This window comes from Serinus canaria, chromosome 4, assembly GCF_022539315.1.
Source record: "Serinus canaria isolate serCan28SL12 chromosome 4, serCan2020, whole genome shotgun sequence".
Lineage (NCBI taxonomy): Eukaryota > Metazoa > Chordata > Aves > Passeriformes > Fringillidae > Serinus > Serinus canaria.
In genome coordinates this window covers 28773029-28799003 of record NC_066317.1, presented here as the reverse complement: position 1 = coordinate 28799003, position 25975 = coordinate 28773029, and the positions used below count along the sequence as shown (strand labels likewise).

Here is a 25975-nt window from a genome sequence, read left to right as displayed (position 1 = left end):
CCATCTTCTGGTTCAGAAAATAAATTGTCACTGGATCTCTCAAGGCCTGGGAACCCTTGATCTCAAATCTACCGTCTTACCAAAGGTGCTGGTTATTGACACGATGAGCCTCAAGAATTGGAAATGTACCTAACTTCGGATCTCTCTTACATGCCTGTAGCTGGTAGTACTGTTGGTATAAGGATATGGCTTTGTGAAAAGATACATACTGAGGCTTGTGCATCATCAGTCAGATGCAAGAATGCTTATCTCACAATGGGATTGTCACGGTTTGAGCTTGGAGTAATGCTAGTGCTCTCTATGAAAATACTTCTCTGGTGTCTGCTGTGAGATGTGATCAGAAATAGAGCAAAGCAGGCTCTAGCTTAGGAATAAAAGGGAAAAAAGTTTATTAACTTCCAACTCTAAAAGAAACACACAGAAATCAGGATGCAAACTTTCTAAAAACAATCTTTTCTTTACTATATTTCTAATGCATTCACTCTTCAGATCACTCACTCTCAGTCTAACACTATTTTTTAGATTATTAATTTTCAGTTCACTGAGGAGAGAGGAGTCTCTCTTACACTATGGGCTTCTTCAGGAAACACAGTTGAAACTTCTTGTGTTTTTATGTCATACGTGGCACTGCTCGGAGATCTGCCATCGTGACATCTTCTTTCTATGCTCAGTGTTCTCACTATTGTGCATGTACTAGAGTTGCTTCTAGGGTTTTCTTTTTTAAAGGGTGCTTTGCTCAGTTCTAAAAAAGAGCACAGTCTCTTACTTTTGGGACACTTGTCTTCTCAAATTTCACTTTTTGGGGTCGAGGGGCTTTGAGAACAGAGATTACTTCTTCTCTGGAGATGGAGGGGCACTAACTACTACTCTCTTCACTCGTCGTCTCTGTTCACGCTACTCTTTTACATCACATCACTGTACTCTTTTGGCTCTAAGCCATTGCCTCCCCCCTTAAATGCAGTTTCTGTGTCACAGGAAAAAAAATGGTTTTGTCTATGGCTATATAAGAAAAGTTTAGCTAAAGGCTACTCTATCACTTCTTCCTACTTAAGATTCTTTTTAGCTTCTCTCGTGGCCTATTTCTTCTTATCTCATCTCTGTCTCTCTTCTTATTCAATTCTAGCAGGAATTAGCATTTGCAAGGCTTCTATCATCTAAGAAAAGGGTTAAAGTTCTCAGGTTCTTCTTGTCTAGAACTCTCAAGGCTGCCTTGCCGGCACTGAAACCCCCACCTTCCTCACTCTGGCCGTGCTATCAAATTTTCAAGGTGGCACAGGCACAGACACTAGCGCTCTCTCTCTCTCTCTCTCTCTCCTGGGGGGGGGGGGCGGGGCTGCCTGATGTTTCTCAGGGTTCTTCTACCTTTTCATCTTGCAAGGGTTTTCACTTCTTTTTCTCTGCCGAAGGCCCAGAACTTAAGAGACTTTTTCTTGGGAGTTTTCAGCTTTTAACCCCCTGTGTTCTCAGAGGTGTAATCATGTTCTCAGTGGCTAAAATAGGTGCCAATATTCAAATATGAGCACTTATTGGTTTGACTACAGCATTTTAAAAAACTCACTTCTTCTCAAACCATGACAGGGATAATGACTCATTTAGAGCCCAGTGAAGGAACCAGCCTGAATGTCAGCTGGAAAGGAGAATACTGTCTAGTTAACATCTGAAATACATCAACATTTCTACAATAAGGTGAATCGCTACATGTCCTGTATTAAAATATTTAAGCTGACCCCAAAGAAAGTGATGAATTACCAGAAAACATTAAGGAAAAGAGGCAGAATGCTTGAATCTGAACAGAATTCCAAGAAAAGTTTGTCCACTTACCACATGCAGGCAACCCATAAATATAGGGTTTTTTTCAGGGACATTTAAATGCAAACTAGTGGGCTTTGTCCAAGAATTAGATCCCAGCCATACAGCACCAAAGTATTCTCACTGCTTGCTAGCTGAAGATGAGCTTAAGTAAAGGTGGATATTAAGACTTGCTTTTATTCCTTCTGGCTTGCTTATACACCTACTAACTTTGCTGTCCATACTTGGCTTATGTAAATATATTATCCTTTGATTTATCTTATGAGGGATTTAGGTTAACTGGCAATAAATACAACATTCTGCTCTGATGGGTGTGGATGATCATTAAGACAGGGAGCCATTAAGACATTGGAGCCATTTTCAAAGTGCCCAGTCCCCACCACTATTAACCATACTGACTCAAGAAAAAGTTCAGAGGATTTCCTTTTTGTAAGCTGTTCTGCCTGCTGGGAAGCTCACAATCCAGTGTTAGTGTGGAGAAAATGTCATCCCCAAAGATTAGCACTGGCTGGAGATGTCCCAGCATGCAAGAGACCTGTAGGGAGAATGCCAGGACCATGAATCAAACCTCATCAATGATTCATGACAAATGACTCTATCTGGGCCAGGCAGCACTAAGCAAGAACCTGATGTGTACATGTACACTCCTAAACAGCATCAGAAATGTTTGGCACGTCCCCTGAGACTGAATGTTCCTGTTCCTTGCTCACCAATGACAAGAGACACTTCTCTCTCTGAAAGAGTAGTTGGCAAACCTAACTCCAATGTATGACAAGACTGCAAAGCAGGCAACAATTTCCCATGCATCACTTCTTTAGGGGCATTATTAGCTTACTTATCATCACTATTCTTTTCTAAGATTTTTCAATACAATACAAGCATTCAGACAAAAATAAAGTTTTGTAAAGTTATATGTTGTAGGCTTCATGAGTTGCAGCTGTATACTCTGTCTCATGCTTGATTAGAGAGGTCTCTTCTAACAATTTTGGATTTTCCATTCACAATACTCAGCAGAAATATTTGTGGCAACATTTGAAAGCACTAAAAATGAGTATTCCTTCCTATTTCAATAAGAACTTTTCATTAGACTCCTGTTGAAAAAACCAATACAAGCAGATTAAAAATCATTTGCATAGAAAACTGATCCACAAAATAGCAGTGTTCACTGCATGGACAGCAATATTTCATGATCTTTTCATTTTCACAGAAACACTTTTTGCATGCTCAATTACTGGCTACAAGGGAATTCTGAGATTTCTCTACACGCCAGAGCATGAAAGAGATGATCTACATTTGATCCTAAATGCCTGGCAGGTCTGCGCTCTGATATGCCTTTGTCTCACGTCCTGAGTTTTCTTCAAAAGTTTTCTTCAAAAACTCAAACTTCTTTTTGAAATGTGCCCACCCTATGCATATGTTTTCAAGCTCTTATTCTCTACCAAAAATACCTGGAAAACAAGATGACAGCATAAGGAAAGAAAGCTCCAGTTATTTTAAAACGTCAGGGTTGGCAGCATATTCTGGAAAATGCCAAAGGGTTTGTGGAATAAATTCCATTTGGCAAGTTTAGAGAGAAATTAATCCAGCTGCTTTCAAACACCAAATGCACCACTAAAAAGTGGTCTCTAAAATTCCCAAAATATCTTAAATCAACAAAACATACCATCCTCCTACACAAAACAAAAACAGCAGCAACAAAAGAACCTCAAAACACTCCTATTTACATAGACTTCAATACTAGCTGAAGTATATCTGTTACAGGCAGTCTATCAAAGAATACACTTATATGTAACAAAGGGCATAGAGTTGAGGGATTTTCTGATGCTTCAGGCTATTGCAAAGCTAGGCAAAAAGATGAAAGCAGTCATGCTGATGAGGGACCTGGGATAAGAAATCAGGCTGAGCCATGAGATGAACAGTATCCTTTGCAAAAGCACCTCTATCCACTTGATTACAGTCCTGCAGTAACCATATCGTTGAACAGGAGTTACTTGCTTAGTGTTCACTGAAGTTAGCTGTGACCTTCTCCTACATTTAAAAGGTCTTTGAATCAGATGCTAAAAGAACAAGCACCAACTATTTATGCATCCTCTTCCAAATTTAAGCACAACCTGTTCAACTCCTTCATGACATGCAGGGCACATAGAACACACTCCTAGTAAAACTGGAACTTAGAATTACATAAGAAAGGGACTATCTCCTATTACTATTGCAATAGGAGAAAACACCCAGAGGGCCCTCTGCAGAAATGGCAAGAATACTATTCTTTTAATTTTACAGAGTCTGTAGTTTTAGGCCACTGCTCCTTATCATTGCTGCTCCAACAGAATATCCGCTGGCACAGGTTCCTAGCTCTCCTTCTCACAGCCACAGCCACATGGCAGGGGTTTATAGCCTGCACAATCCAGCAACTCATGAGACTGCACTCCAAAACAGATTTGCAAAAAGGGCTGGCCCTAGTGAAGTGTGAACATATTTTGTTTCATTTTTAAATTTAATGTTTCCCAGAAGGTTTGAAGTCAGCCATACAAGTGAAGGTAAAGTAGTTTCCAGTAAATAAAAGACAAGTACACCACTGGAAATTACTGACAGAATACTAGTCAGGGACAACAGTCTGGATGTCCAAAATGCTAGCATAGTATCCTATGGAAAGAGTCCTCCTTGTAGGTAACTAATAATCAAAGGTAAGCAAAATGAATAAACATTCTATTGAAAGTTCCTTTCATCTCTCCTTATCTCCTGATAATTCTCCAGTTTGTGAGGAGCTTTGAAACTCACATTTCAAGGTGGTAATTTCCAGCTAGTCTTTAAAAAGATAAGTATCAAATATAAGCAAATCTGCAGTATGAAAAATAAACACAAACTTTTCCATTACTAAACATACACACAAAGAACATTAAAGAGACGTGCTGAAGTGACTGGAGATAGAAGGCACATATTTAGCAGGCAACATGACTAAATAAGAATAAATGGCTCCACATTTTCCAATTAAAATGGGATTTACTTTGACAGATCTGTTGCAAACTTGTCTTTTTGTCCTTTATCAAGTGTTTTCCCTCAGCTCGAAAGGAAGCAGCTAGGGAAAATCATGCTGTGCTTGTGTACAATTAACTTAGCCAAGCAATGAAACATTCAAAGAAGAAACAGAACAGCCCTGTCTGGGATATGCAGGTTTTTGTTCCATGCTTACACAATGCTGAACATCCAGTATGGTGAAAGCACCATAGCTTCCAATATCTGTGTATTTATTATATCCTATTAACATGTCAACTCCACAGTCTCTATAAAAAGAAACAGTGAGTGAATTACAAAAACCATAACATCATAGAAAGTTCTGTTTGGCAATGAATATTGGCACTGGGGTTTCAATATCCAAAGTGATGCCTGTGAGTGCCTATGGATAAAGTTGCTTATTTGTTATAATTATATATTATATGATATATAATTATAAGAACCATCCCACTTATCAAGGGTCTGTGTCATCTTTTACACATTATCTCAGCCCTAAAATTTCACATGCTCTATTGGACATTTCATCTTATACCTTCTCCCTGAACATATCTTTTTCCAATACTCGGCCTTTAATTTGCCAGCAGTTGCATTGTCAGGAAGAAAGCAAACAAACCGAAAGCATCTTACTTATATTACTTTTCACATCCAGAGAAGAGCCACAGAGCTGGGGAAAGGTATAGAGAAAAAGTCCTACAAAGAGCAGGTGAGTGAGCTGGGGTTGTTTAGTCCGGAGAAAAGGAGGCTCAAGGATGACCTTACTGCCCGCTACAACTGCCTGAAAGGAGGTTGCAATGAGGTGGGGGTCAGTACCAATTTTATTTGGCAAGGTTTATTCTCCTGCATTAGAATAAGATACTCTAAGAAGGTTACTTTAAAAACTTAAAACACCACTTACCATACTCATGAAGGACTAAACTGGAGTTTCACCCTTTTTATTAAAAAAGACCTTTTTATTTAAAACAATATTGTTATATTGCAAGTCTTGTTCTGAAAAGGTCTTTTTATGCTAAGGTGTTTGAGGTACCTGAAAAGAAATCTTTTGGTCTCAACAAAAACTTAGCTGAAGAAGCAACTCCTCTTCTAAAAAACGTCATTTTTCAGCTAGAAACAGAGGAAACCATTTCCAAACTCATTCTTTCTACGGCCTTCACTGCGCTAGAGAATAAGATTATCATCTAACTATAACCTTGTTCCTGCCAGCAAAAATTTAAGTGCCCATTTAAACTGAGTGAAGGCTTTCAGTAGCCAGGCCTGCTAAAATGGAGTGTTTGCTTCTGGCATGTACTTTCTTAGCAGTAAGCAAGACTAGTGAGACACAAAGCTGTGTCAGTGGGTGAAAAAGCAGAAGCCAGTACATAGAACACTGTGTGTTCTTCATTATTAATTAATGCATTTCTGTAAATGTTGACATTGTTCTGACATCTTTGAGGTCCAATCCTGATATATTTGCACTACAGTTGAGCACCTGACTGCCATGATGTACACATGAAAGAAGAGCAATGACAACAGCAGAGGTTTCAGCTCTGACATTACTCAGGCACAGGCTGAACAGAGTTTTGTGCCACTTCAACCACTGCACAACAACACCTACATTCAGCCTGCCTCAAGTTGTCTGGGGCATCTTTGCTTTATGATGCAGGCATACCCATATGGAGGAAAATACAAATCCTTGGGCATCAGGCTCTCTGGATCATTCACCATACCATCCAGCAGCAATACTGAAAACATCAGACCTTTGTAGAAAAAGCTATTAAAAAATTACAGCGAACTTCTGTGATTTTGCTTCCCAAGGGAATCAAATATGAGTATTTTAGTATAATATCTGACAATCAACTTTCAATAGAATAACACTTGAAATTAACTCCAAATCTATGTCGGTTCTATTCTATTTGAAAAATCTACTTTTTCCTTCTTTTAAAGAATTTCATTTCCCTTGTTGCCAGAACTTCTGCTTTGCCTTAAGCTAGTCAAAATACCCAATTCTTTATAGTTTTGCATTCTTCTCCTCCAGGGACATTCTTCTGTCAGCTCAGCAAGGGCTTTTTCATTATATATTCTCTTTTTTTGTTTTTTTTTCCTCCCAAGCCCACTCACTTCTGTGCTCATATTTACTAGATACAAGCATATCTTATACTTCCTCACTATTTCTTTCCTTGGGTTTCTTTAATCCCTTCTATCCCATTTCATAAGGAATACACTCATATTGCTTACTTCTCATCTCCATGCAGTCACCAACTTGCTCCATCTCTTTTTTCTTTCAGTCCTTTTCCTCCTCATATATCACCTGCCTCTGTTCCTAACACTGCCAAACTGATAAATTTTCTTGTGTCCACAGGCTGTAGACAGTTGGGCATTACTCATGTCTTCAAAGTTAGCATCCATTCAGGAAATGGGGTTTGTAATTCCATTAAATTACTCCATTAAAGAACTCCATTAAATTAAACTCCAAATTAAACGCAAGAATTGCTGTCTCACAGCTGTTTGAGACCAAGAAGACGGCACTGTGGATACAACCTGCTCTTAGGAGACTTAAAAATCAGGCATTACAACATTTCATCAATATTAACCCTGTACTGATCTTTAGAACAACTGCAGTTAAAATCTTCCATTCTGATTGACATAACTTGAGTGACTACAAATTTCATTTGTTTCAAAAGCCTAACCTCAGTCCTGTGAGGAGTCATTGGCTATAGCAGTATGATAGCAGTCATATCCAGACTCATTTCTAGATAGGTGATGGAGCAGCAGGTGTAAAATCCAATGGGACTCACTTGGCAGAACAAAATTGAGAGGTCAATAATAATAAGGAGAAAAACTGCAAAATCATTATCTTCAGAGAGAGCTTGCTTAAATATTCGTGGAACATAAAATATCCATCGGTCCCACAAAATTTCAAGAATTAGAAAGCACCTTAAATAAATTGTAACAGGTAACCCTAATGACAGGCATACATATGTTTTCCTCTACTTATGTTTATCCAACGAAACCAGCACAAAAGCATGCATTAGATGGGAAATCATCTCAAAAGCATGAAAGGAGGTTTAAAAATTCTGACTTCCCAGACCAAGACAGGTGCAGAGGGCAGAGGCACCCTTAGATGAAAGCTACTGGTCTCAGCTTGGCTGGGCAGGAGAGAAAAAAGAGATGCTATCAAGTACAGGCAGAGCAGCTCTTCAGACAACAGTAACCAGTAGAATAGGTGGTTTTTAAAAGATAGTTTAGGATCTGGCTGTGGTCTTAACACTTGGTCTTAATGAGCTGGACTGAGCTTGCTCCAGCAGAGTTGTGCTTAAAGCTGCTTCTCTGGACAGAGGGCTGCTATCCTGGTCTAATTGAAATAATTCCCTGCCCTCCTGTAATTAACTTAGGTTTGGGGTTTTGCTGTGAAGAGCGCAATTAAAAAGCAAGCTGCTTAGTGGTAGCAGTACTGTTTGTATTACAACAACACCTCTAAAACCTAGTCATGGCTCACGATTCCAGTGTCCTGAGGCTGTACTGACAATGAAGAAAAATCATGCACACCACAAGATGGAAGCACTGCGTCTTTCTCCAGTTTGGCAATATGGCTCAGCATTTCAGGTTTGTCTCTTTTTGGACACATGATTTCCTGTTGCCCACTGAATACTGGCCTGGGAACCAACCCACAATGCTGAAATATTATTCATCATCTATCCAAATATGAAGCCACCTTCCTCAAGGTAGGGTCTGCTGCAGGGAGAGCAGGTGACTACTGTAGGTACTTACACGGTTCCCATCAGAGCAGCACTGAGGCAGCTCACTGTCCCTCATGTATTCATCATTACAATGCCTCCTCTGTAAAGAGGTAACCTAGGTCGAGACACCTTATTGACAAAGCACTGGGCCCAAGATGACTTAAAAAAAAAAAAAAAAAAGAGAAAAAAGAGTAGGAACTAAAGAAATTTTCCTGGTGGCCACAGAGCTCAGAGTCTACTATTCTCTGAAGGACTTTTCCTTACAGCACACCAGGTTTGCATATCATATCAGGTTTAGATACAAATCTTTACACAACATATCTAATTTATTTCTTTTTAAAAAGAAAAGTGTAAGGTAGTGGTATGCTGTCAAAAGACCCTAAACACTACAGGGTTTCATAGCTTTAAAGGACTGAAAATTATCTTAAGACCTCCCATGTTTCATCTGTAACAGTCACATCATTTCACAAATAGCTGCTGTATAGTTGTATTTGCACTTGCACTGCATTTCCTCCACATTTTTCATACAGCAGCAATACTATCCTATTTGAGGGGATGCTGAAACCCAAAGAGAACAAATAAAATGTCACATAGTAAGTGAGTAAGTGTTCTGAGTCTTCAAGAAAGCAACCCAGCATTAGAGAAACATTATGGGAGTCCTCTGTCTCCATCATGTTTTGTGTTTGGCATGACAACAGTGGGGACCACTGTTGTCATGCATGGTCTGCTAGGCTGGAGCTCCAACAGCCATAGACAGACAGCAAGTCTGTCAGTCATCACACCATGAAACAGAGCTTTAAGCAGCCAGAAAAACATTGCTTAAACAGCAGAAAGGGAAGAGGTGGTCTGAAAGCCAGCAAAATTATGAGCCTATAACTTGAATTTGCAATGCAGTCTTGTGAGCTGAGACTGTCCACAGAGGAATAAGTATTAGGTGAAGGTGAAGGACTAAATGGTAGCAACTTGGCCCATTTAGGTCTTAATTTAAGGAATTTCTTGGTATGAACCAAAGTTTGCTTTCAGTCTGGGTGCCTCCCAGATTTTGTTTTCCACATGATTGCTCTCCCTACACATAGAAAAAAATTTTAGCTGACTGGAAAAGCTTTCTCTTACTTTTTGATTCAATGCTCAAACACTTAACTGCTCTTTCTTGTCCAGTTGCATTGGTCTTTGCTTTCTCACATTAACCCCCCAACCACACTTCTTCGTCCACCATTTTTGTTTGCAGTTTCTAGAAAAGAAACACTATGAGCTAAAATTGTGGTGAATTGAGGAAATAACACGTTCTGAATGAAACAGTCTAACACCTTAAGAGTCAGACACAATGAGTGCTGATCTAAATGCTAGCCCATTCCTTTATCTAACCATTCACCCCAGAAGATAACTATGCAGATCATATCAGAAAGCACAGTGCTGCAAACATACTGTGGCTGCATATTTACTGGGAGGCCCTTAAAGAAGTTACTTGCACAATCATGCATCATTGGGTTCAAGGCAGAGTTTAAGCACTGCTTATACCTTTCGGTTCATATCCTGTTATCTTTGTCTGCATACTAAGAAGATTTTAAATCTCCAGACCTTCCTTCATGTCTAGTAACAGGTTAGCCAAGAAACCTACTAAAAGGCTAGGAAAAAAATATTTTACAGATATGTTAACATCAATCCTCCATGCAGTAAAACATAATAAAACTGCAAGAATATTCATTACTATTCAAAATATTTTAGTATCTATATATTTCAGGTTTCAAACCCAAACATTTTAAAAATAACTGCTCCTTAAAATTAAGCACATGGTAACTTAAGTGTAATCTTACTTTTTGAAACTTTTTTTGTATATAAAATATTCCAATGCTTTTGTAAATGAATCCCAGCAATAATGAAAGAAATGCCACAAAAAAAACCACAAAGTAGCTTATGAGGCAAAATAAGGAGTTACTGCTGAGTTAAGCCATTTCATTGGTAAGCATCTCAAAACAAACAAAAAAAGTGTTGTGCTATTTTATATGTCCAACATGCAATTCTACATAACTCTCCTATGAAATTGCAGACAAGGAGAGCTCAAAGACCATGAATTTATTCTCTCATCAATTTATGACCTGTCTCCAGTGCTGTTTCTCTGCTTTCATACCAAGAGGAATAGGCAGGTTTACAGACCACACTCAGCTGCAGACAAGAGGTAAATAAGCTTAATTAATCATAAAGAAAGAATTTGTTAAGTACCTACCTTCTCCTCATTTTCTTGTTTCCAGCTCCTCTGCAGTCTTCAGCCTTGCAAAACTCTCCCATTTTGTGTGACCCCACAACAGACTCTTGAGTGATTCATTGTGGCAAACTTCCTTCTGTTCAGCTTCAGATTAGCTGAGGTGGAAAAAAAAATTACACAAAGTTAAAAAATAAAAAGTGAAGGCACTGACAAGAGAAACTAAATTCTTAAGAAACACTGGATCTGGTTAAGGCAGTCTGTTCTTCCACCATGACCAAGAGCCAGTTTAGTGATTATTGACTTTGGCTGTAGGTCACTAGGGTGCTAGTGCCAGGAAGGCAAAAGGAATCATGTCCCTTGATAGGATTTAAAGGTAATCTTCAGGAGAAAGAGCGAGAACAGCTAGTAGCATTTGGGAGTGTGATTGCTAATCCAGTAATAACGCATGACTGATTTATTAACTGTTTCACTTGCAGAAACAAATGGAAAAAGATTCTGCCAACAATCTGCCATTCTTTGCTGGAGACCACATTGTCTGAATCCCTTTCTTAGAGCAAAGCTGTGGCAAATGCTGAGCCTGTGCGCTTCAAAATGAAGGATTAATTTTATCTTAATGCATAATCCTATATACTCACAGAGAAGGAAATGCTGCAGAGAATTGTTTAAAAGCATGCAGAAATATATCTAGTGTGTTATATATGTTAATAGACAAAGAGGAAGAAATATTTCTTCATGCTTTTTTTTCTCGTTTATCACATCAGCAGTAGCTAAAGTAGGTCACATGAACAAAGTTAGCCATTACTGTTTCCCCTACTTCTTCCCCTCCACTACCAAATCCTAATTCCACGTGTGACATTGCCACAAAAACAGCCAAACTGCATGTTGTAGGTGACACGTTGTAGGCTATTCTTCAACTGGACTATAGGGCCTTGAAGAACACTGGAGCCTCTTATGCAAGAAAACTTTATTTGTTTCAAAAGGATTACAATCCAACCAGACACCCCAGTGAAAGAGCTCCATTAGCAGCTCAGACAAAAATCATTCATTCACAGCATTCTGTAAATTCCCATCCTATAGGCACCTATTTGTATGTTGCAATGATACATCCTATAGGCACCTATTTGTATGTTGCAATGCAGGGAAAAGACTTGCTGAGTTCTACAGTAGCCCAAGTACAAACATTAGAGGCAGAAATGTTCCCCCTGAAGGGTCAGGTGTGCAATGCTCAGCTGCCACGTACCCAGGTCCTTTACCACAAATAGTATTGAGCCTTTTAAGTTGAATTCACGTCTCACTTTCAGAATTCTCCCCTAGTCAGGTATCCCCAATTACATTTATTTCCTGTTATGGCTTTAAGAGAGCACTGCTTTTGAAAGAAAAGCTATTAACATTTGCATTATGTCTTCATGCCAGGAGAACTTCTCTGACTTGTCAGTTTAATTGTCAATTACTTTATCTACCAGATATCTCATAAAACAAGTCAATATATGGGTCTTGGTTTAAACAATCTGCTTTCAGTATTACAAAATAAGTGAAATTTGTTAACTGTCAATAGACAAAATAAATAAAAGGACTAAACCAGAATGAATCCAGGGTAGAACAGCCTATAAGAAAAGCCAGAATTTCTCTAGGCCCTTACCCAGATCCATACATCCAGAGCTCTTTGCCTGTATGAATTCTGCAGCAGTTAAAAAACATTGCTGAGCCTTCTACCACATTTTTAGCTCTTCAATTTCTGCCTTTTTCATTTAATAAAACATGTTATTAATGCTCAAATACAACCCACTGCTCTTCACAGAGCAAAACCCCCTCCATTCAGCAGTCCATTTCCTGGATAATATAAACAAAGCTGGCTTGAAAGTAAGTAGAGTGTTGGAAAGGACAGTAGAGTAGCTGGACTAAGGCCATCAGCTGTACAAGGTGTGCAGCCAGTGTGACATTATATGAGGTCTGAATAGAAGAATCGCCTGCAAGCAATGATAAAAGATTAAAATCCCACCAAAATTGGGTCACCTTTTTTCTTTTAAATGAATGTTCTAGGGAAGACTTGAGTAAGAAGCTGAGAACAGTGTTCAAGTAGAAAAATATTTGCATACTGGTGCTTTCTCAGCAAGCGCTCTCACTTGCACTGTGGGCAGTTTCACTGCTGATGTAAGAGCCCTGCCTAATTCTGCACCTCACCTTGCTTTGGCTTGTACTGTGTAACGTCATATTGTGCTACATCTTCACAATTAATCTCAAAGACTTTTTCATACATATTTGGACCCATCCTCTGATAATTTATGAATCCTGGAAGCTGATCTGGATGTCAGAACATCTACTCAATTCATGTATTTGCTTACCTTGGTTAAGTAGTGACCTTAAAAAGCAGTATAGAAATAGCAAATTGTCTCAAGATGGCCGTGTGTCATTAAAAACTGGAATAATGGCATAACATCAGGAAGTTTTCCCTCCACTTCACAAGCCTGATTTTGTCTAAGGAAGGGAAAGAACTGCAAATAAATAGCCATGGGATATATTAGCAAAGGAAGGTACAAGAGCAGGGCACATTTCAGGTGGAACAAAGATTTCAAGTCAGTGAGGTAGTCTGGACTGTCACAGTCTAAAGACAGGAACCTCACATGGTAACAAGTTAAGTCAAGTTGAAAAATTACCCTAATAATCTGGTTTCCCACAAAGTATATTACCCCCAAACACAATTACAATCCCACTATATTTTCTTTAGTACAAAATTATCTGTCAAGAATTAAAGTGATTTAGTAGGCATGTAACTATTTTGTAGAAATTGACTGAAGTCTAAATTTGATTAAATTTTAAATAAGGACTTGCTAACTTTTCTTCTTCAGTACAGATAATATATTTTTTCTTTCTTAGCTAGTACATATTCAGCACCAGACTAATTTAAAACACTAAGACTGTATCAACAGTGTCTCTATCCAATATCCTAAAAATACCACACTCTTCTTCCCTTTCCCCCCCGTGCTGATAGAAAGTAAAATAGCCTTTTATTGTACTACCTTTTATTTGAAGCCTCCACACAAATTGTTCCTTCTAGGCCTTTAATGCCTTCAGAGGAGGAAAGTCATAAATATCCCTTGGCTGTAGTGCCTGATATTTGACAGCTCCTGATAGCTATTCTAGGTCAGTACCAGAGTCCCTGGTAGTGCCACCAATCTCAAACACACAGACAAAAACCATTAAATTAACCAACAGAAACACTGTAATATCTCAACACCAAAATATTTAAATGTTCTATTCCAGGATTCTGTATATTATATTATATATATTCTATGTATATAAAATACAGAATATAGAATACATACTGTATTGTATTCCATTCCAGGACACTGTATATATGTACATGGTGACTTTCTCTTTCTTTATCAGTCCAGTCATAGACTTGGACATGTAATTTCTAACCAAAAAAATCACATAGGAAAAAACAGCCTAGTCCATTGTAGTGCGTACTATACCACCCAAGAACTGCAGGTGGATAATTTGCAGTTCACTCTTCGGTCTGAAGGATTGCACTAACAGGAAGAGAAATAGAAAAGGTTGTCGCTCACAGACCTGTCAGTTTCTTCCTTATAGAAAACACTACATCTTCAGGGTTGAACAGTCTTCACACATAAATCTTAACAGCTCTGTAAACATCTGCATGATGTTCATCAATTGCCCTTCCTTGCCTTTTGTCATCAGCAAAGTTTGGGAAGACCTTGTTTCTCTCACTGGAGAGTGACTTTTTCTGAAATAAAAGTCGATGTCATCTCTTTGTTCCCCATCTAGAAATAGAATGAAAGAAACGGGGCTAGTTGTTAATCTAATTAATTGCTTTACCAGAGACTTTTCTTCCTCCATTTTTAATGCACTTTACTGAATTTCGCTAGCACCCTGAAGTCTTTGTCATTTGCTCCGTGCTTTGAAGCTGTAGCACAATGCAAGACAGGGCAGAGATACTGATGACACTCAGTAGGAACTGATTCCACAACCAGCCAACCCAGGATGGCTTTTTGAAGCAGCTTGTATACATTATGTCCTAGGGACAAACCTTACTTTTTTTCCAAAGAGCAGTTTAGAGTCTGATTGTCACCTCAAGACTGTCCATGTAAATGAGAAATTATTTCTATTAGCACTGAAGAACAACAAGAGGCGGGGTTTAGTGAGATTCACACAAATCACTCATCACCCTTTCAGGCAGGACCCTTTTTATCCTTATTCTGTACAGCAGGTAAGCAGCTAGCTCACATCACCCTGACCTGCAGCAGGGGTTTCTAGGAAAAAGAAAAGAGGTGGGGGAAGGAGAGAGAGAAACAGAATTATGCACAGAGAACCCTATCTGCTAATCAGGAAGAAAAGACAAATCAAACTAAAAAGATCCATGACCCAGAGGAGGTTCTCACATTATCATTTACAAAATGTTACAGCTTTGATCTCTAATCCACATTCTCTTATTCCTCCTCCTCTTTTTACATCTATGAGCAATTATTATCTCTCATCTTACTTGTAGGTAGAACTGTAAGTCTGGAGAGACCAGATCTTTGCAAAGTGCACTTTATCCTTTTGTGGCAGCATTAAAAAGACAGATTTCCATAACTGCATTTTTCTCTGGGAGCAGGATTCCTTTCCTGATGCAGCAGGCAGTGCTAGCTCTCTGTCATAATGGAGCACTTGGAGACTCTGGACTGGAAATAAGTGCAGAGTATCAGTATATACATTTTAAAACCCAAGAGAGCCTCTTTTCCCTTATTTTAACATAACTGATAGAGTTTCCCAGGATCTTCAAAGAAAACTCAAAACCTCAATCAGTGTTTCCTGCTTTAAAGTCCCCAAAACCTTAACCAAGCAACCAACCAAACACAACCCCCTCACACCTGCAACTGAAATGTCATACAAAAATTAACCTCTTTTTCTTCAGGACTTACAGGGCCAAATTCTGCTTAACAAGGCTGCCCAGGCAAACCCGAAGAATCAGTGAGTTTGACCGCTGGCATTTTATTCTCTGCAACAAACCAGCTAAAGGTCACACTTACAAAGATGTGCCTATTTCATCTGTGCTATGGGTGCACAAACAAGCATGGGAGAGAGAACGGGAAAATGTCAAGAGAAGAAAATTTTCTGAGTAGACAAAATTCAGGAAAAAAATATATAGTGAGGATAGATTTTGTCTGAAGAGGGGCTAAACAACCCCCATTTCAAATAAGAAGTTGTAAGATATTTGATTATCCTGCTGATTCCTTAGTGTTGTGACTTTGAAAGCAAGAGGAAGGGTATACAGTGGAAGGGGGCAATGTTTCCTCTCCTATTACACAAGGAAGGAGAGAAAGTGAGCCCAAATCTATGCTTCACTGCTCATAGCATTTGCTGACTGGCAGAGATACTGAGGGAAAACATTTAGGGGTATGACATCCACTGGCAAGGAGGAAGCTCATCATCTGCCTCCCTTGCAGCTGCTGATACTCAGCCAACACACTCCTGCTCTGATGTCAGTGGTCTAAATGAGGGCCATACTCTAACTGATAGTTTAATCTCAGGAAATCTCTGCTGAATTATTAGCCAGGCTCTGACTCCCACAGCAACTGCAGACAGCTCCTCAAGCACAGAGGAGATTCACCAGCTTCCGATTCAGGCATGGAAGAGTCTGCAGCTATTGAACACTGCTGCAAACTTACTTTCAAGACAGCTCTGCTTACATCTGTTCATCACTACCATGAACCTTCAATGAACAGAATAATATTTTCCAGTCCCTCAAGAAATTTGAGCTGGGCTATGTCAGTAATAATTACTAAGTGAAAAAAATGTCACACTGAATAAAAATACTCAGAATAAATGAAAATACTGTAACAGCATTTCATCTTCCCCTTTACTGTCTAGAAAGCTGAAATCTCTTCAGCTTTCAGAGTCTCTTGTGGATATAATAATTTTATATATAACTGGAAGACTTGTTCATGACTCATTTGCCTGTATTACCAAGTGAATTTTTTAGTCCAAAAGCCAGACATCCATTATGCAGGCTGCTAAATGATTTACACTGATTGAGCACGCATGGTATGCAGCTCTTGCAAATTTTATATGCTGGCTGCATGGAGAATTAATGCTTGCTGATTATGCTCCAAATAGCAATGAACCCAATTACCTAAGCCACTAACTCCCAGCAAGGAAGCTAGAAATGCAGCTATTGCTTCAGTACCTTAAAGTAATATTTCTTGTTTGGATTTTAACTACTGTAATTTGAAGTAAATAGGAGATTTACATTAGTGAAGAACACATCCATTAGTTCAAAATCACCTCATTTAATGACCATTGTTAATTCCTTATGCTCTAGTGTTTGTATTCCAGCCTAAGGCTTTAATCCACACCTGGGAAAGTAGACAAGAATCCAGCTACTCTGGGAATCTGAGTGACTTCCCAGGTGTACCACCAAAATAAGAAGCCTGAATAAAAGGGCAATTTTCAGAGAGAAACATAAAGACGCTTCTTAATCATCTTGCAGTAAAAAAATGACTTCTATCATCCAGAGAGCCAGAATGAACTTTGGTATGAGGAACGGGTACCAATGACTGCAGAAGAATCACCCAAAAAGATAAAATCTTAGCTGAAAATAATATGTGGAGGTTACCTAGTCAATATGTTTTTCACACAGAGCCAGGCCATGGTAGATATTGAGATTCTGGGCCTTTTCCACTTGAGGGTCAAATGTGGATTGAGCGATCACATCTCTGGCTCTGTTTCCAGCGCTCGGCCACCCCCATGGGAATTACTTTTTTTCCCATGTCATAACGGAACTTTACTTGTGGCAACGTTTCAGTGTTGCCCATTATCCCTTCATTGTGCACAGCTGGGCACAACATCTGTGTTACCCTGTGACAGAGCAGAGCCATCACCACAGGCACCCTATGCAGAGTAGTGACAGCAGCAGGCCTGGGGTATGGGTACAAGACCAAAGGGACATCACTACCAGAGGAAACAGCTGCAGTTCTACAGATCAGGAGCAGCTACAGATTTAGCCAGGAGCTTCATTTAATAGCTCATATTGCATTTCAGAGCTCTGACGCACAGGCAATTGACTGACATCACCACACAGCCCTGCATCCAACGTGCTGCTGAGTCTGTGCTTCAGGGAAGGACTTAAAGCTAGGACTGGAATAACAGGAAAATCAGGGGAGGATGCAGAACAAGCTTATTCTTTTAAGTTCACAAAGCACCTGTCATACAAAACACTTCTCTTTTTCATGAGCACAAAAGTCACACATTGTATCACAGAATTACATGAAAAGGCCAAAAATTACCAACATGACTGAAATCACACCTCCCTCCTCTTGTTCAACAACCACATTATTAAGACCAATAAGTGACCTTTCATTTCAATCAATATTGAAATTGCTGTCTAGAGTCAGTAAAGTTTTGGTTCCTGTTCCAAACTTATAGGTTACCCACAAATACAGTCACTACTGCAAACCACCCTGGTGCACAGCTCAGGAAATTAAGCACAAATTTAACCTCCTAAATTTAGCAATATAATTCCAAAATTTAAAAAATAAAATTTAAAGAAAGGATTTTTTATAATTTAGATCTAAAAAAACCCCTCCTATTTAAAAGCCCAACAACCCAAAAACCCCCTCTCTAATTAACTCTCCATTTTGCATGTGTGAATCTTTGAGCTTCAAACTCTCAAATGATTTTTAGAGATATTAATGGATAGGGCTAAGCCATACTGTGAAATCTAAGATGGCTACCTGCACCTATCTGTAGGGTTGGGTAATGGCAAACAGTGCTCACCACTGGAACAGAAGTTTCCCAGTTATCAAAAGGTACAGCTCCAATTGCAGAGAATCAGGCAAAGCAGAAGGAAATTAATTATGAAACTCCTCTTCACAAATGCGATTTGAGGATTCAATTCATATGCCTTTCTCCTGGAAAGAGAGATAAGATTCTTTGGAGGATCATTCTGGAGACCAGTTTATCTGCCCATTCTTTCCTACCCTACATCTTTCAGACTACTTTGTGCAGTGGCTAAAAGGGATGATATGAACAGATGGCTGTTTGCTCTGATAACTGTGTCTGTTCCTAGTCAGATTAATTGGTTACAACCCAGTTAAAGATTAGAGTATGGTAAAATGATACAGGCAGTCCCTCAGTTACTCTTTCCTGTCCATATGAAGAAAATAAAATACACCCATAAGAATGAAAATGGAGTTCCAATACCTGCTAGGGATTATGCAAAACATTGCCAAAGAAAAAGTACAGTATTTACCTTTCCAGACTACAGTTTTAAAGAGTATAAAATTTACAGGAACGTGAAGGTCAAATAGAGGTTTAAAGACACAAGATGTTCTTGTGGATCAACAAATCAGAACAGTATCAGTGTCATGATTACTTTTCATTTATCCAGGCCTTTGGCATCAAGCTGCTCATGAGACTTAGGGGCTGCAGCAGTATTTAATTTCATACCTCTTCTGATTACATTGAGAAGAGATTCCCCTTTGCACAACTGGGAACATGCCAGGAGACTGAAGCATTGTACTGATACTCACTGAAGAGGAGATTGGGTTGACATCAGTAATTATAACCCTCAGTGCATGGCAAGATAATGGCAAAACCCGTGCAAGGCAATCAATAAAGAATGAAAGGATGAGAACATAAGTAGGGCTGGCCTGTCCGATTATACAGGAAATAGACACCAGCTCACAAACCCAATTGCATGCTCTGAGACTGTGGGATTGATTACCAATGGTTATGATGGAAGTGCAACCACTTCTGTAGAGCGCTCGACACAGAGCTGCAGGGCACTGCACTTTAAAAGGCAGCTCTTAGCCTGCAACAATGAAAGCACAACACATGCACTCAAAAATGGCTAACTTGGCAGACTCACAGATGCTGGGGAAACATTATCAGTTGAGCCAGTTTCTAGTGGGATTCTGCAGGGTTTCATCCTGGGTGCACAGCCCATAAAAAGCAGGCTTTTCCTCCCTCTTCTATGAAATAAAACCTTACCTAGCACACGTGTTTGTACATCTGATGCATACAGATGTATGTTTAACATCCTAAAATTGGTAAAGAGTAAAATAACTTGATAATAAGTAATTTCAGTTCAATAATACATAGCACACAAGCAAATACAATGCAATAAATATTAGAACAGCAAGTATAAGCCTTGCAGGACAACATTGTATTCTAGAAAGCACAGAACTTGAAAAGAATTTTTAAGACAAAAATTAAGACACTACAGACACATCTGAAGAAGCAAAATGAGTGTGGAGCACAGTCTCTTTTTTTGCATTGTGCTGCAGGGGAAGACAGCAGTGGAAGAAGAGTTTGTTTCTAAGATCTTTGATTAAGAACTTGGGAGGAGGTATAAGGCACCACAAAGAAAAGGTGAGAGCTCAAGAAAATACTTTGCAGGAGAGGCCTATTGGGCTCCAGCTGTTTGGGCTATCAAAAGGAAGACTAAAGAGATTAATCAGTTACACTATATAAATCCTTCAAGAGAAGAAAATTAAATTAGAGAGATCTTTAACACAGTAAAGAAAGACACACACACACCAGAAAAACTCTGTAGTTCAAGCCAAGAAAACTAATTTGTGAAATCAGACAAAGGTGTAATCTACAAGGTGATTAACCAAAGAAGCAAGGTACCCAGGGAGTTTTTCCATCTTTGCTTGGTGTTGCCAAACCAAGACTGGATCTCTTCATGGAGAACATAAGCTTGAGTCTGACTCTTCAGACAAAGGGGGAAAAAAATTGAAATTCTGCCAAAAGCACCAGTTCTCAGCCTGTGGTGCTCACCTGTAGTTTCCTTCAGAAGTTGCATGGTCTCGGTCTCGCTCACAGGGCTGAGATCCAGCTCTGGTATCACTCACCAGGAGGCCGCTAAGATTCCTCCTCTCCCACCAGCAAGTCTCAGGTTTCTTTACTTCCCTCACTCCACGTACCTTTAAGCAGGTTGGTGAGCAGGCATGACCATTTTTTAATGCCCGTCACGAAATACAAAATTTCGTTTCCAAGCCGATTCCCAAACCCCCAGGGAAACACACATCACCCGCGCGATGAATAGCCCTAAGAGAGACTTTAAACGGCTCTCAAACCCAACCCCATCTCTTACTCTGCTACACTGCCTGTGCCATGCCCTACGTGTGCCTCGCACTCCCTTCCTCCCACGTAAAATTCGGGAATGTGCGGAAATTCACACGGCACGGCCGCCGGCCAGCAGGGAATGGCCCTCGGCCGCGCGCCCGCCGCGAGGCCTCTGGCGCCACCCAGCGGCAGCCGGGGCCGGCCCGGCCGTGAGGGGCGGGCTCCGGGCCGCCAGCCTGGGGCCCCCATAAAACAATATTTTCCTACCAGCACCTCCCCAAAGATCCGGCAACATCCCTTTGGGAGCGTTTATACCCCAGGAGCAAATCCCCAGAGCCGCCCAGGGCCAGCTGGAGGGGAGTTCGGCTGCGGCACGCTGCCACACCCCCTTCGCTAATTAACTCTTGGCCAGGCTCTCCTCTCCCCTTAATGAGCAGGAGGGGAAAAAAACTCCCGAGTGCTCTCTAAAGAGCTCTGTCAATGCCATCTGCTAGCGGGAGGCGATGCGGGCTGGCAGCCTCCGCTGGCTCTTCGTGACCTTTGTCGTCGCCGAGGCTGCAGGAGCCCATCGGGGCTGGCCAGGGCCGCTGTGCAGAGTTTACGTGTTGCTAAGCGTAAAGCAGCCAAAACGAGCTTTCTCAGCTTTCCCCTCTGTCAGAAATTCATTAGGGGAAATTTCATTTGCTCATTCTGAGCGAAAATTCATTGGGGAAAAATGTTTTTCTTTTAGTCAACCCAAATCTGACAAAAAAGTCTAGGGCAGCCCCTCCTCTGCCCCCAGCTGTGAGAGCTAGGCCTGCAAATTTGATATATGATTTTTAAAAACGTGATTTTTTTTTTTCCCTAAGAATGGCTGCCAAAGCTTAGTGGTAGGACCACACTGAAGAGAGTGCAACAAAAAGATGCCGTGATATCTTCAGATGTCTTTGGATGCATTGCCTCTTTCAACCACTTAAGTGATATAATGAGTTAAATGAAAGCATTTGTGGGTTTTTTTGTATTACAGAGCTGCTGCTTACAGTAGGTGAACTACCTCAGTGTTTAATGTAATGTGTCAACCTCTTGACTCTCAACATCTAAAAGAAGTAAGCTATAAATTCTAATAATGACTAACCTGCAGACTTCAAACTTGGTCTGAATTGGCTCCTCTTCTCAGTCGTCTCCACCCAAAAAGCACAGCCCTTGCTCAATCTCCTCCTGGAGTATCCTAGGTCCTGTGCTGCTTCCCTACCTGCAGCACCTGCAAGCCAAACCCTTCCTTCCTCCCTTTATCTCTCCCTACCTCTATATACTTCCATCATCTCATGCTACAATATCACTTTGGCATAGTTTTGTTTATGTCTTGTTTTGATAGCAATGAACTGATCATTATTCTCAGGAAAGACAGCATCTCAGTGTTTCACAGTTGCTTTGTTTTGTACATCCTGTAATTTATTACAGGGATTTTTGGTTACTTGCAAAGTGATCTGATAATCTAATTGCATCGTTTTCCTCAGGCCCTCATAAAGCCTTTGGCTTTTTAGAATCCTTTTTCTAAATCCTGAAAATTGCATTTTTCTTAGCATTTCTGTTTAATACTTGCCTTTTGAACTCTACAAGCATCTTCCTTCTGAAGAGGAAAATGCAATTAGATGCTCCAGAGCAGCCTGCCCTCATCCATCTGAAGGGACAGCGCCTGCTGAAGTGTCTAGGGAGCATTTTTTGAAAAGCTATTTTTCTACTGGCCTACAGTGTCAATGACCCAACAACAACTGGCAAAGGAGCTGTTTATCAGGTCTCTCCCTTGCAAATTGCTGTTAATGGGCACACATACCTTGTACCCACATGAAACCTTGCTTGGTGGGCTGTGTGGGTGGACCTGAGCCTGCAATCCTGCAAATACTTGAGGGCACAACCTAGTTACATCCTTACAGTTAAATGTTATCTTGAGATACATTTGAGAAAAGTGTACATTTCAGCTAATTTTTTGTCTCAGTTTTATACTCCTTAAAAAGTATCGCCCACCTTGTAATCTCTTGTTTATTTGGTTGCCACTTCAGTGTTGCAGTATGATGGAAGATCTGCTGGATATTCTCTCAATACACATTAGGCAAGAGAAGTCATAAATTGAGTCATGGAAACCTCATTGGTAGGATGTCTCTGGAGGTAGGACAAAATATCCAATGTCCTACATCCGTAAGAGAAGGGCTCAAAAAGGTGTTTTTTAATTATGATTACTTTAGGGAAAACAAAGATGTGTTTGGGTTTATACATGTCTGACTCTCAGAGTTGCGAAGCATGTAATAATATCCCTACCGTGCAGAGGAAGCTGAGATACCCTACATATCTGCAAACCCATGCGTAAGAGTAGTAGCACTGCATTCCAGCACTGAGCTGGTTATTCCTAGCACTGGTTTAGAGATGGAGATTGGGACCTTGATTTCACTTAATCATGACTGACAATGCCATTCTAACATCAAAATCCTCCATCTGCATGCTTTTAAGGAATGAGGAGCCAGAGCCTGTCAGGTGGATTAGCCATATGTCAACTCCCCAGTGCACTACCACGGAGCCATCGCTGATCTGAAAACTTGATCTAAAGCCAAAGGGAACAATTATATAACCTAGATATCTGAAAGGCGAATAGTACAAAAACAAACAAGAAAGAACAATTATCCTTACTTACACATGTGTACATTTTACTACAACTATTAGGCAATCAAGACTGTCATATAATTGGCTTTTTCTAAATTACAAAAATGATGGAAGTGTTGCAGTAATTAAAAAGTGCAGGCAATATGTTGAAAGGTGATAAATTACATAGAGACAAAGTGAAGATGAAGCAAAATCTTTACAAGTATTTATTTATTTGCCATTCCACAATTTAGATTATTTGTGTGTTTGCTGTTTGTCTGTTCCTGACTGCCATTATCAAGCAGCTCTCGTTCTTGTGACAGCTCTCTGGCCCTCTGACCAATTTCACACAAGCCAGTGTGAAATTGGTCAGAGGGCCAGAGAGCTGTCACAAGAACGTGAGTTACCAGTATGGAATATTACTTTAAAAATTGGTGTCAAATCCCAGAAAAGCCACAGGAATGAAGCTCTTCACCAAGATAGATTGCATGGGCAAGTTCTATGGCACATGAATTGTCATGAACATCCAAAGCAAACTTTGGAAAACTGACAACAGAAGATAAAGGTCCACTAGCATTATTCCTCCCACATGGTTAAAGGAGACAAACGTGCAATTAATTCAGCTTATTTATTAGAACAGTGCCTAGGGCCCCTCAAGGTGGGGCCTTGTTATGTTAGGCACATAAAAGCAGAACAAACCTCTGCCCCAGAAAGACTTATACAAGTATATCTCCTTGTACAAGGCAGGAGAGAGGAGGATGAAATATAAGCTGAATGAAATAGCAGTCAAAAGGATGTTAAGATGATACTCTAAAGCACACTGGAAATTATTCTAGGAGGAAAGTGTCTACCTAGGTAGTTTGAAAGGCCAGCCTTTCCATACTGCCCTAAAGCCATCTTCAAGGGTTCTGCTACAGAGCTTGTAGCCATTGTCAAATCCTACAGGAAGGTCTTCAGTCCACAGTAAATTCTTAGGACCCACCTGATCCTCGAGGCTGATTTCCCACAGAATTATTCTTGGGAAGATAACGGTCCCTGTGTTTCAAGACTCCTGGCATCAAGTCTGCAAACCTACATGCAGTTAAATGCTTGACATCTGGACACACACTCTTGTACCTGTTGACTACTGAGGCATTGTTTGCAACATAAGGCTTGCAACCAATTTATTTGTGTGTGCAGCTTTCTTGGATTTTCTTTTCCTTCTAGCACTTTATGTGCACATTTCTGAATTTACTTTGGATTCATGGGACTGCTCCTCACTGGCATGGGCAAATTCTTTATAATAAGTACTGTTAGTAATAATATTTACTATTTTTCTCTTCTTTCGTAGTTTCAAAGCATTGAACAAATTAACTATCTGAGCTTGCTAAAAAAGCTCTTCTAGCAGCATTTCGGATTTCACAAACCTATACATTTGCAACATATGCATGGCCAAACTGTCAAGACACTGCAGTGCAGGTACAATAGTAACCTCTAGCTGAGAAATGTCACACTTGACAGTGTCTCCACTTCAGCACGTGTGTATGCATTCATGGCCCTGTAAGTTAGATGTGTGAGTTATCTAGCTGAGGTCACAAACAGTGGACACTCTAACCGGGACAGGGGGCAGTTATATATGGTGTGTAAAGAGTGATTTCAGTAAGAATAAGGCTTGGTTTGGGTTAAGGGACAAGAAGGAGAGGACCCAAGCAAAAGACTAGTTGAGAGGGTGTTGTACACAATTTTGACTGTAAAAGCCTGTTCAGATCTGGAGGTAAAATGGCTGTCAGGCCTTCTTGCCAACTTTGACATTAACAGGAAGCACGGAAGGCAACGGATTGCGTGCTGGCCTTGAACTTGTAAAGCCTGTGGCCCGCAAGGTGCTGGCTGAGCGACACAAGGCGTATTTTACTTCCCAGTACTTCTCTCTCCTTTCCCATCCATTGCCACTCTTTTAGATCATGAGCTCATACATAGAGAAGCTGTTTTCTTATTCTGTCTATGAACAGCAGAGCCCTGAGCCTCTAGGCACCAGGTTAATATATATAATAATAGCATAGTACAAAAAAACAAAGGCATAACAGTTTCATGACAGAACGCATCTCAGATGAGTTAATGTGCGCAAAACACTTTGAAGTTGAAAGGTTCTGCAGCGTGTAAAAGCTGAGCATTGCTTTCATATGGATTTGTTGATCTTGAGGACTCAGGAAGCCACTCCAAATGTGCCTCTACTCAGCAGAGTGTGAATCCTGCTATTCACTCCCATCTCTAAATGGAGTAGTATGTCCAAGAAATTCCTATTTGAGGATGTCATTAAGAAAACCCATGTCATTATAAGCAAATATCTTAAGTTTTAGCACCTCTCTATATTAAAAACAAGCATCCCTGGGGAAAAATGCAAATAGGCTTTTCACAATCCTGCTGATTTTGGCATTACCCCTTCTCCACTGCTTTGAGTCACTCTCACTTTCTGGTTCTCTTACATTAAGTTGCCATGGGAAATACAGAAAGAAAAAGTGTTACAACCTGCCAGCAGATTGACATGAATCTTGTTCATTCTGGCTCCTGGAGCTGG

General features: G+C 40.1%; 1 protein-coding gene across 8 annotated transcripts in view; it reads right to left on the bottom strand.

The window, feature by feature from the left end:
- TRIM2 (tripartite motif containing 2) overlaps positions 1-20886 on the bottom strand; it is a 125671-nt gene extending 104785 nt beyond the window's left edge. For 2 of the 8 annotated variants that reach the window (XM_050973612.1, XM_050973615.1), the window contains exons 1-3: positions 14308-14497; positions 13080-13229; positions 10759-10892 (exon numbers count right to left, since the gene is read on the bottom strand). The gene's annotated coding sequence lies outside the window, so the exon portion shown is untranslated. Of the gene's footprint in view, positions 1-1821; positions 1967-10758; positions 10893-13079; positions 13230-14307; positions 14498-18513; positions 18648-20520 lie in introns of those variants that run through there. The other 6 variants (XM_050973613.1, XM_018926694.3, XM_030239299.2 and 3 more) reach the window with 6 other exon arrangements.
- Between the last annotated feature and the right edge of the window lie 5089 nt (positions 20887-25975).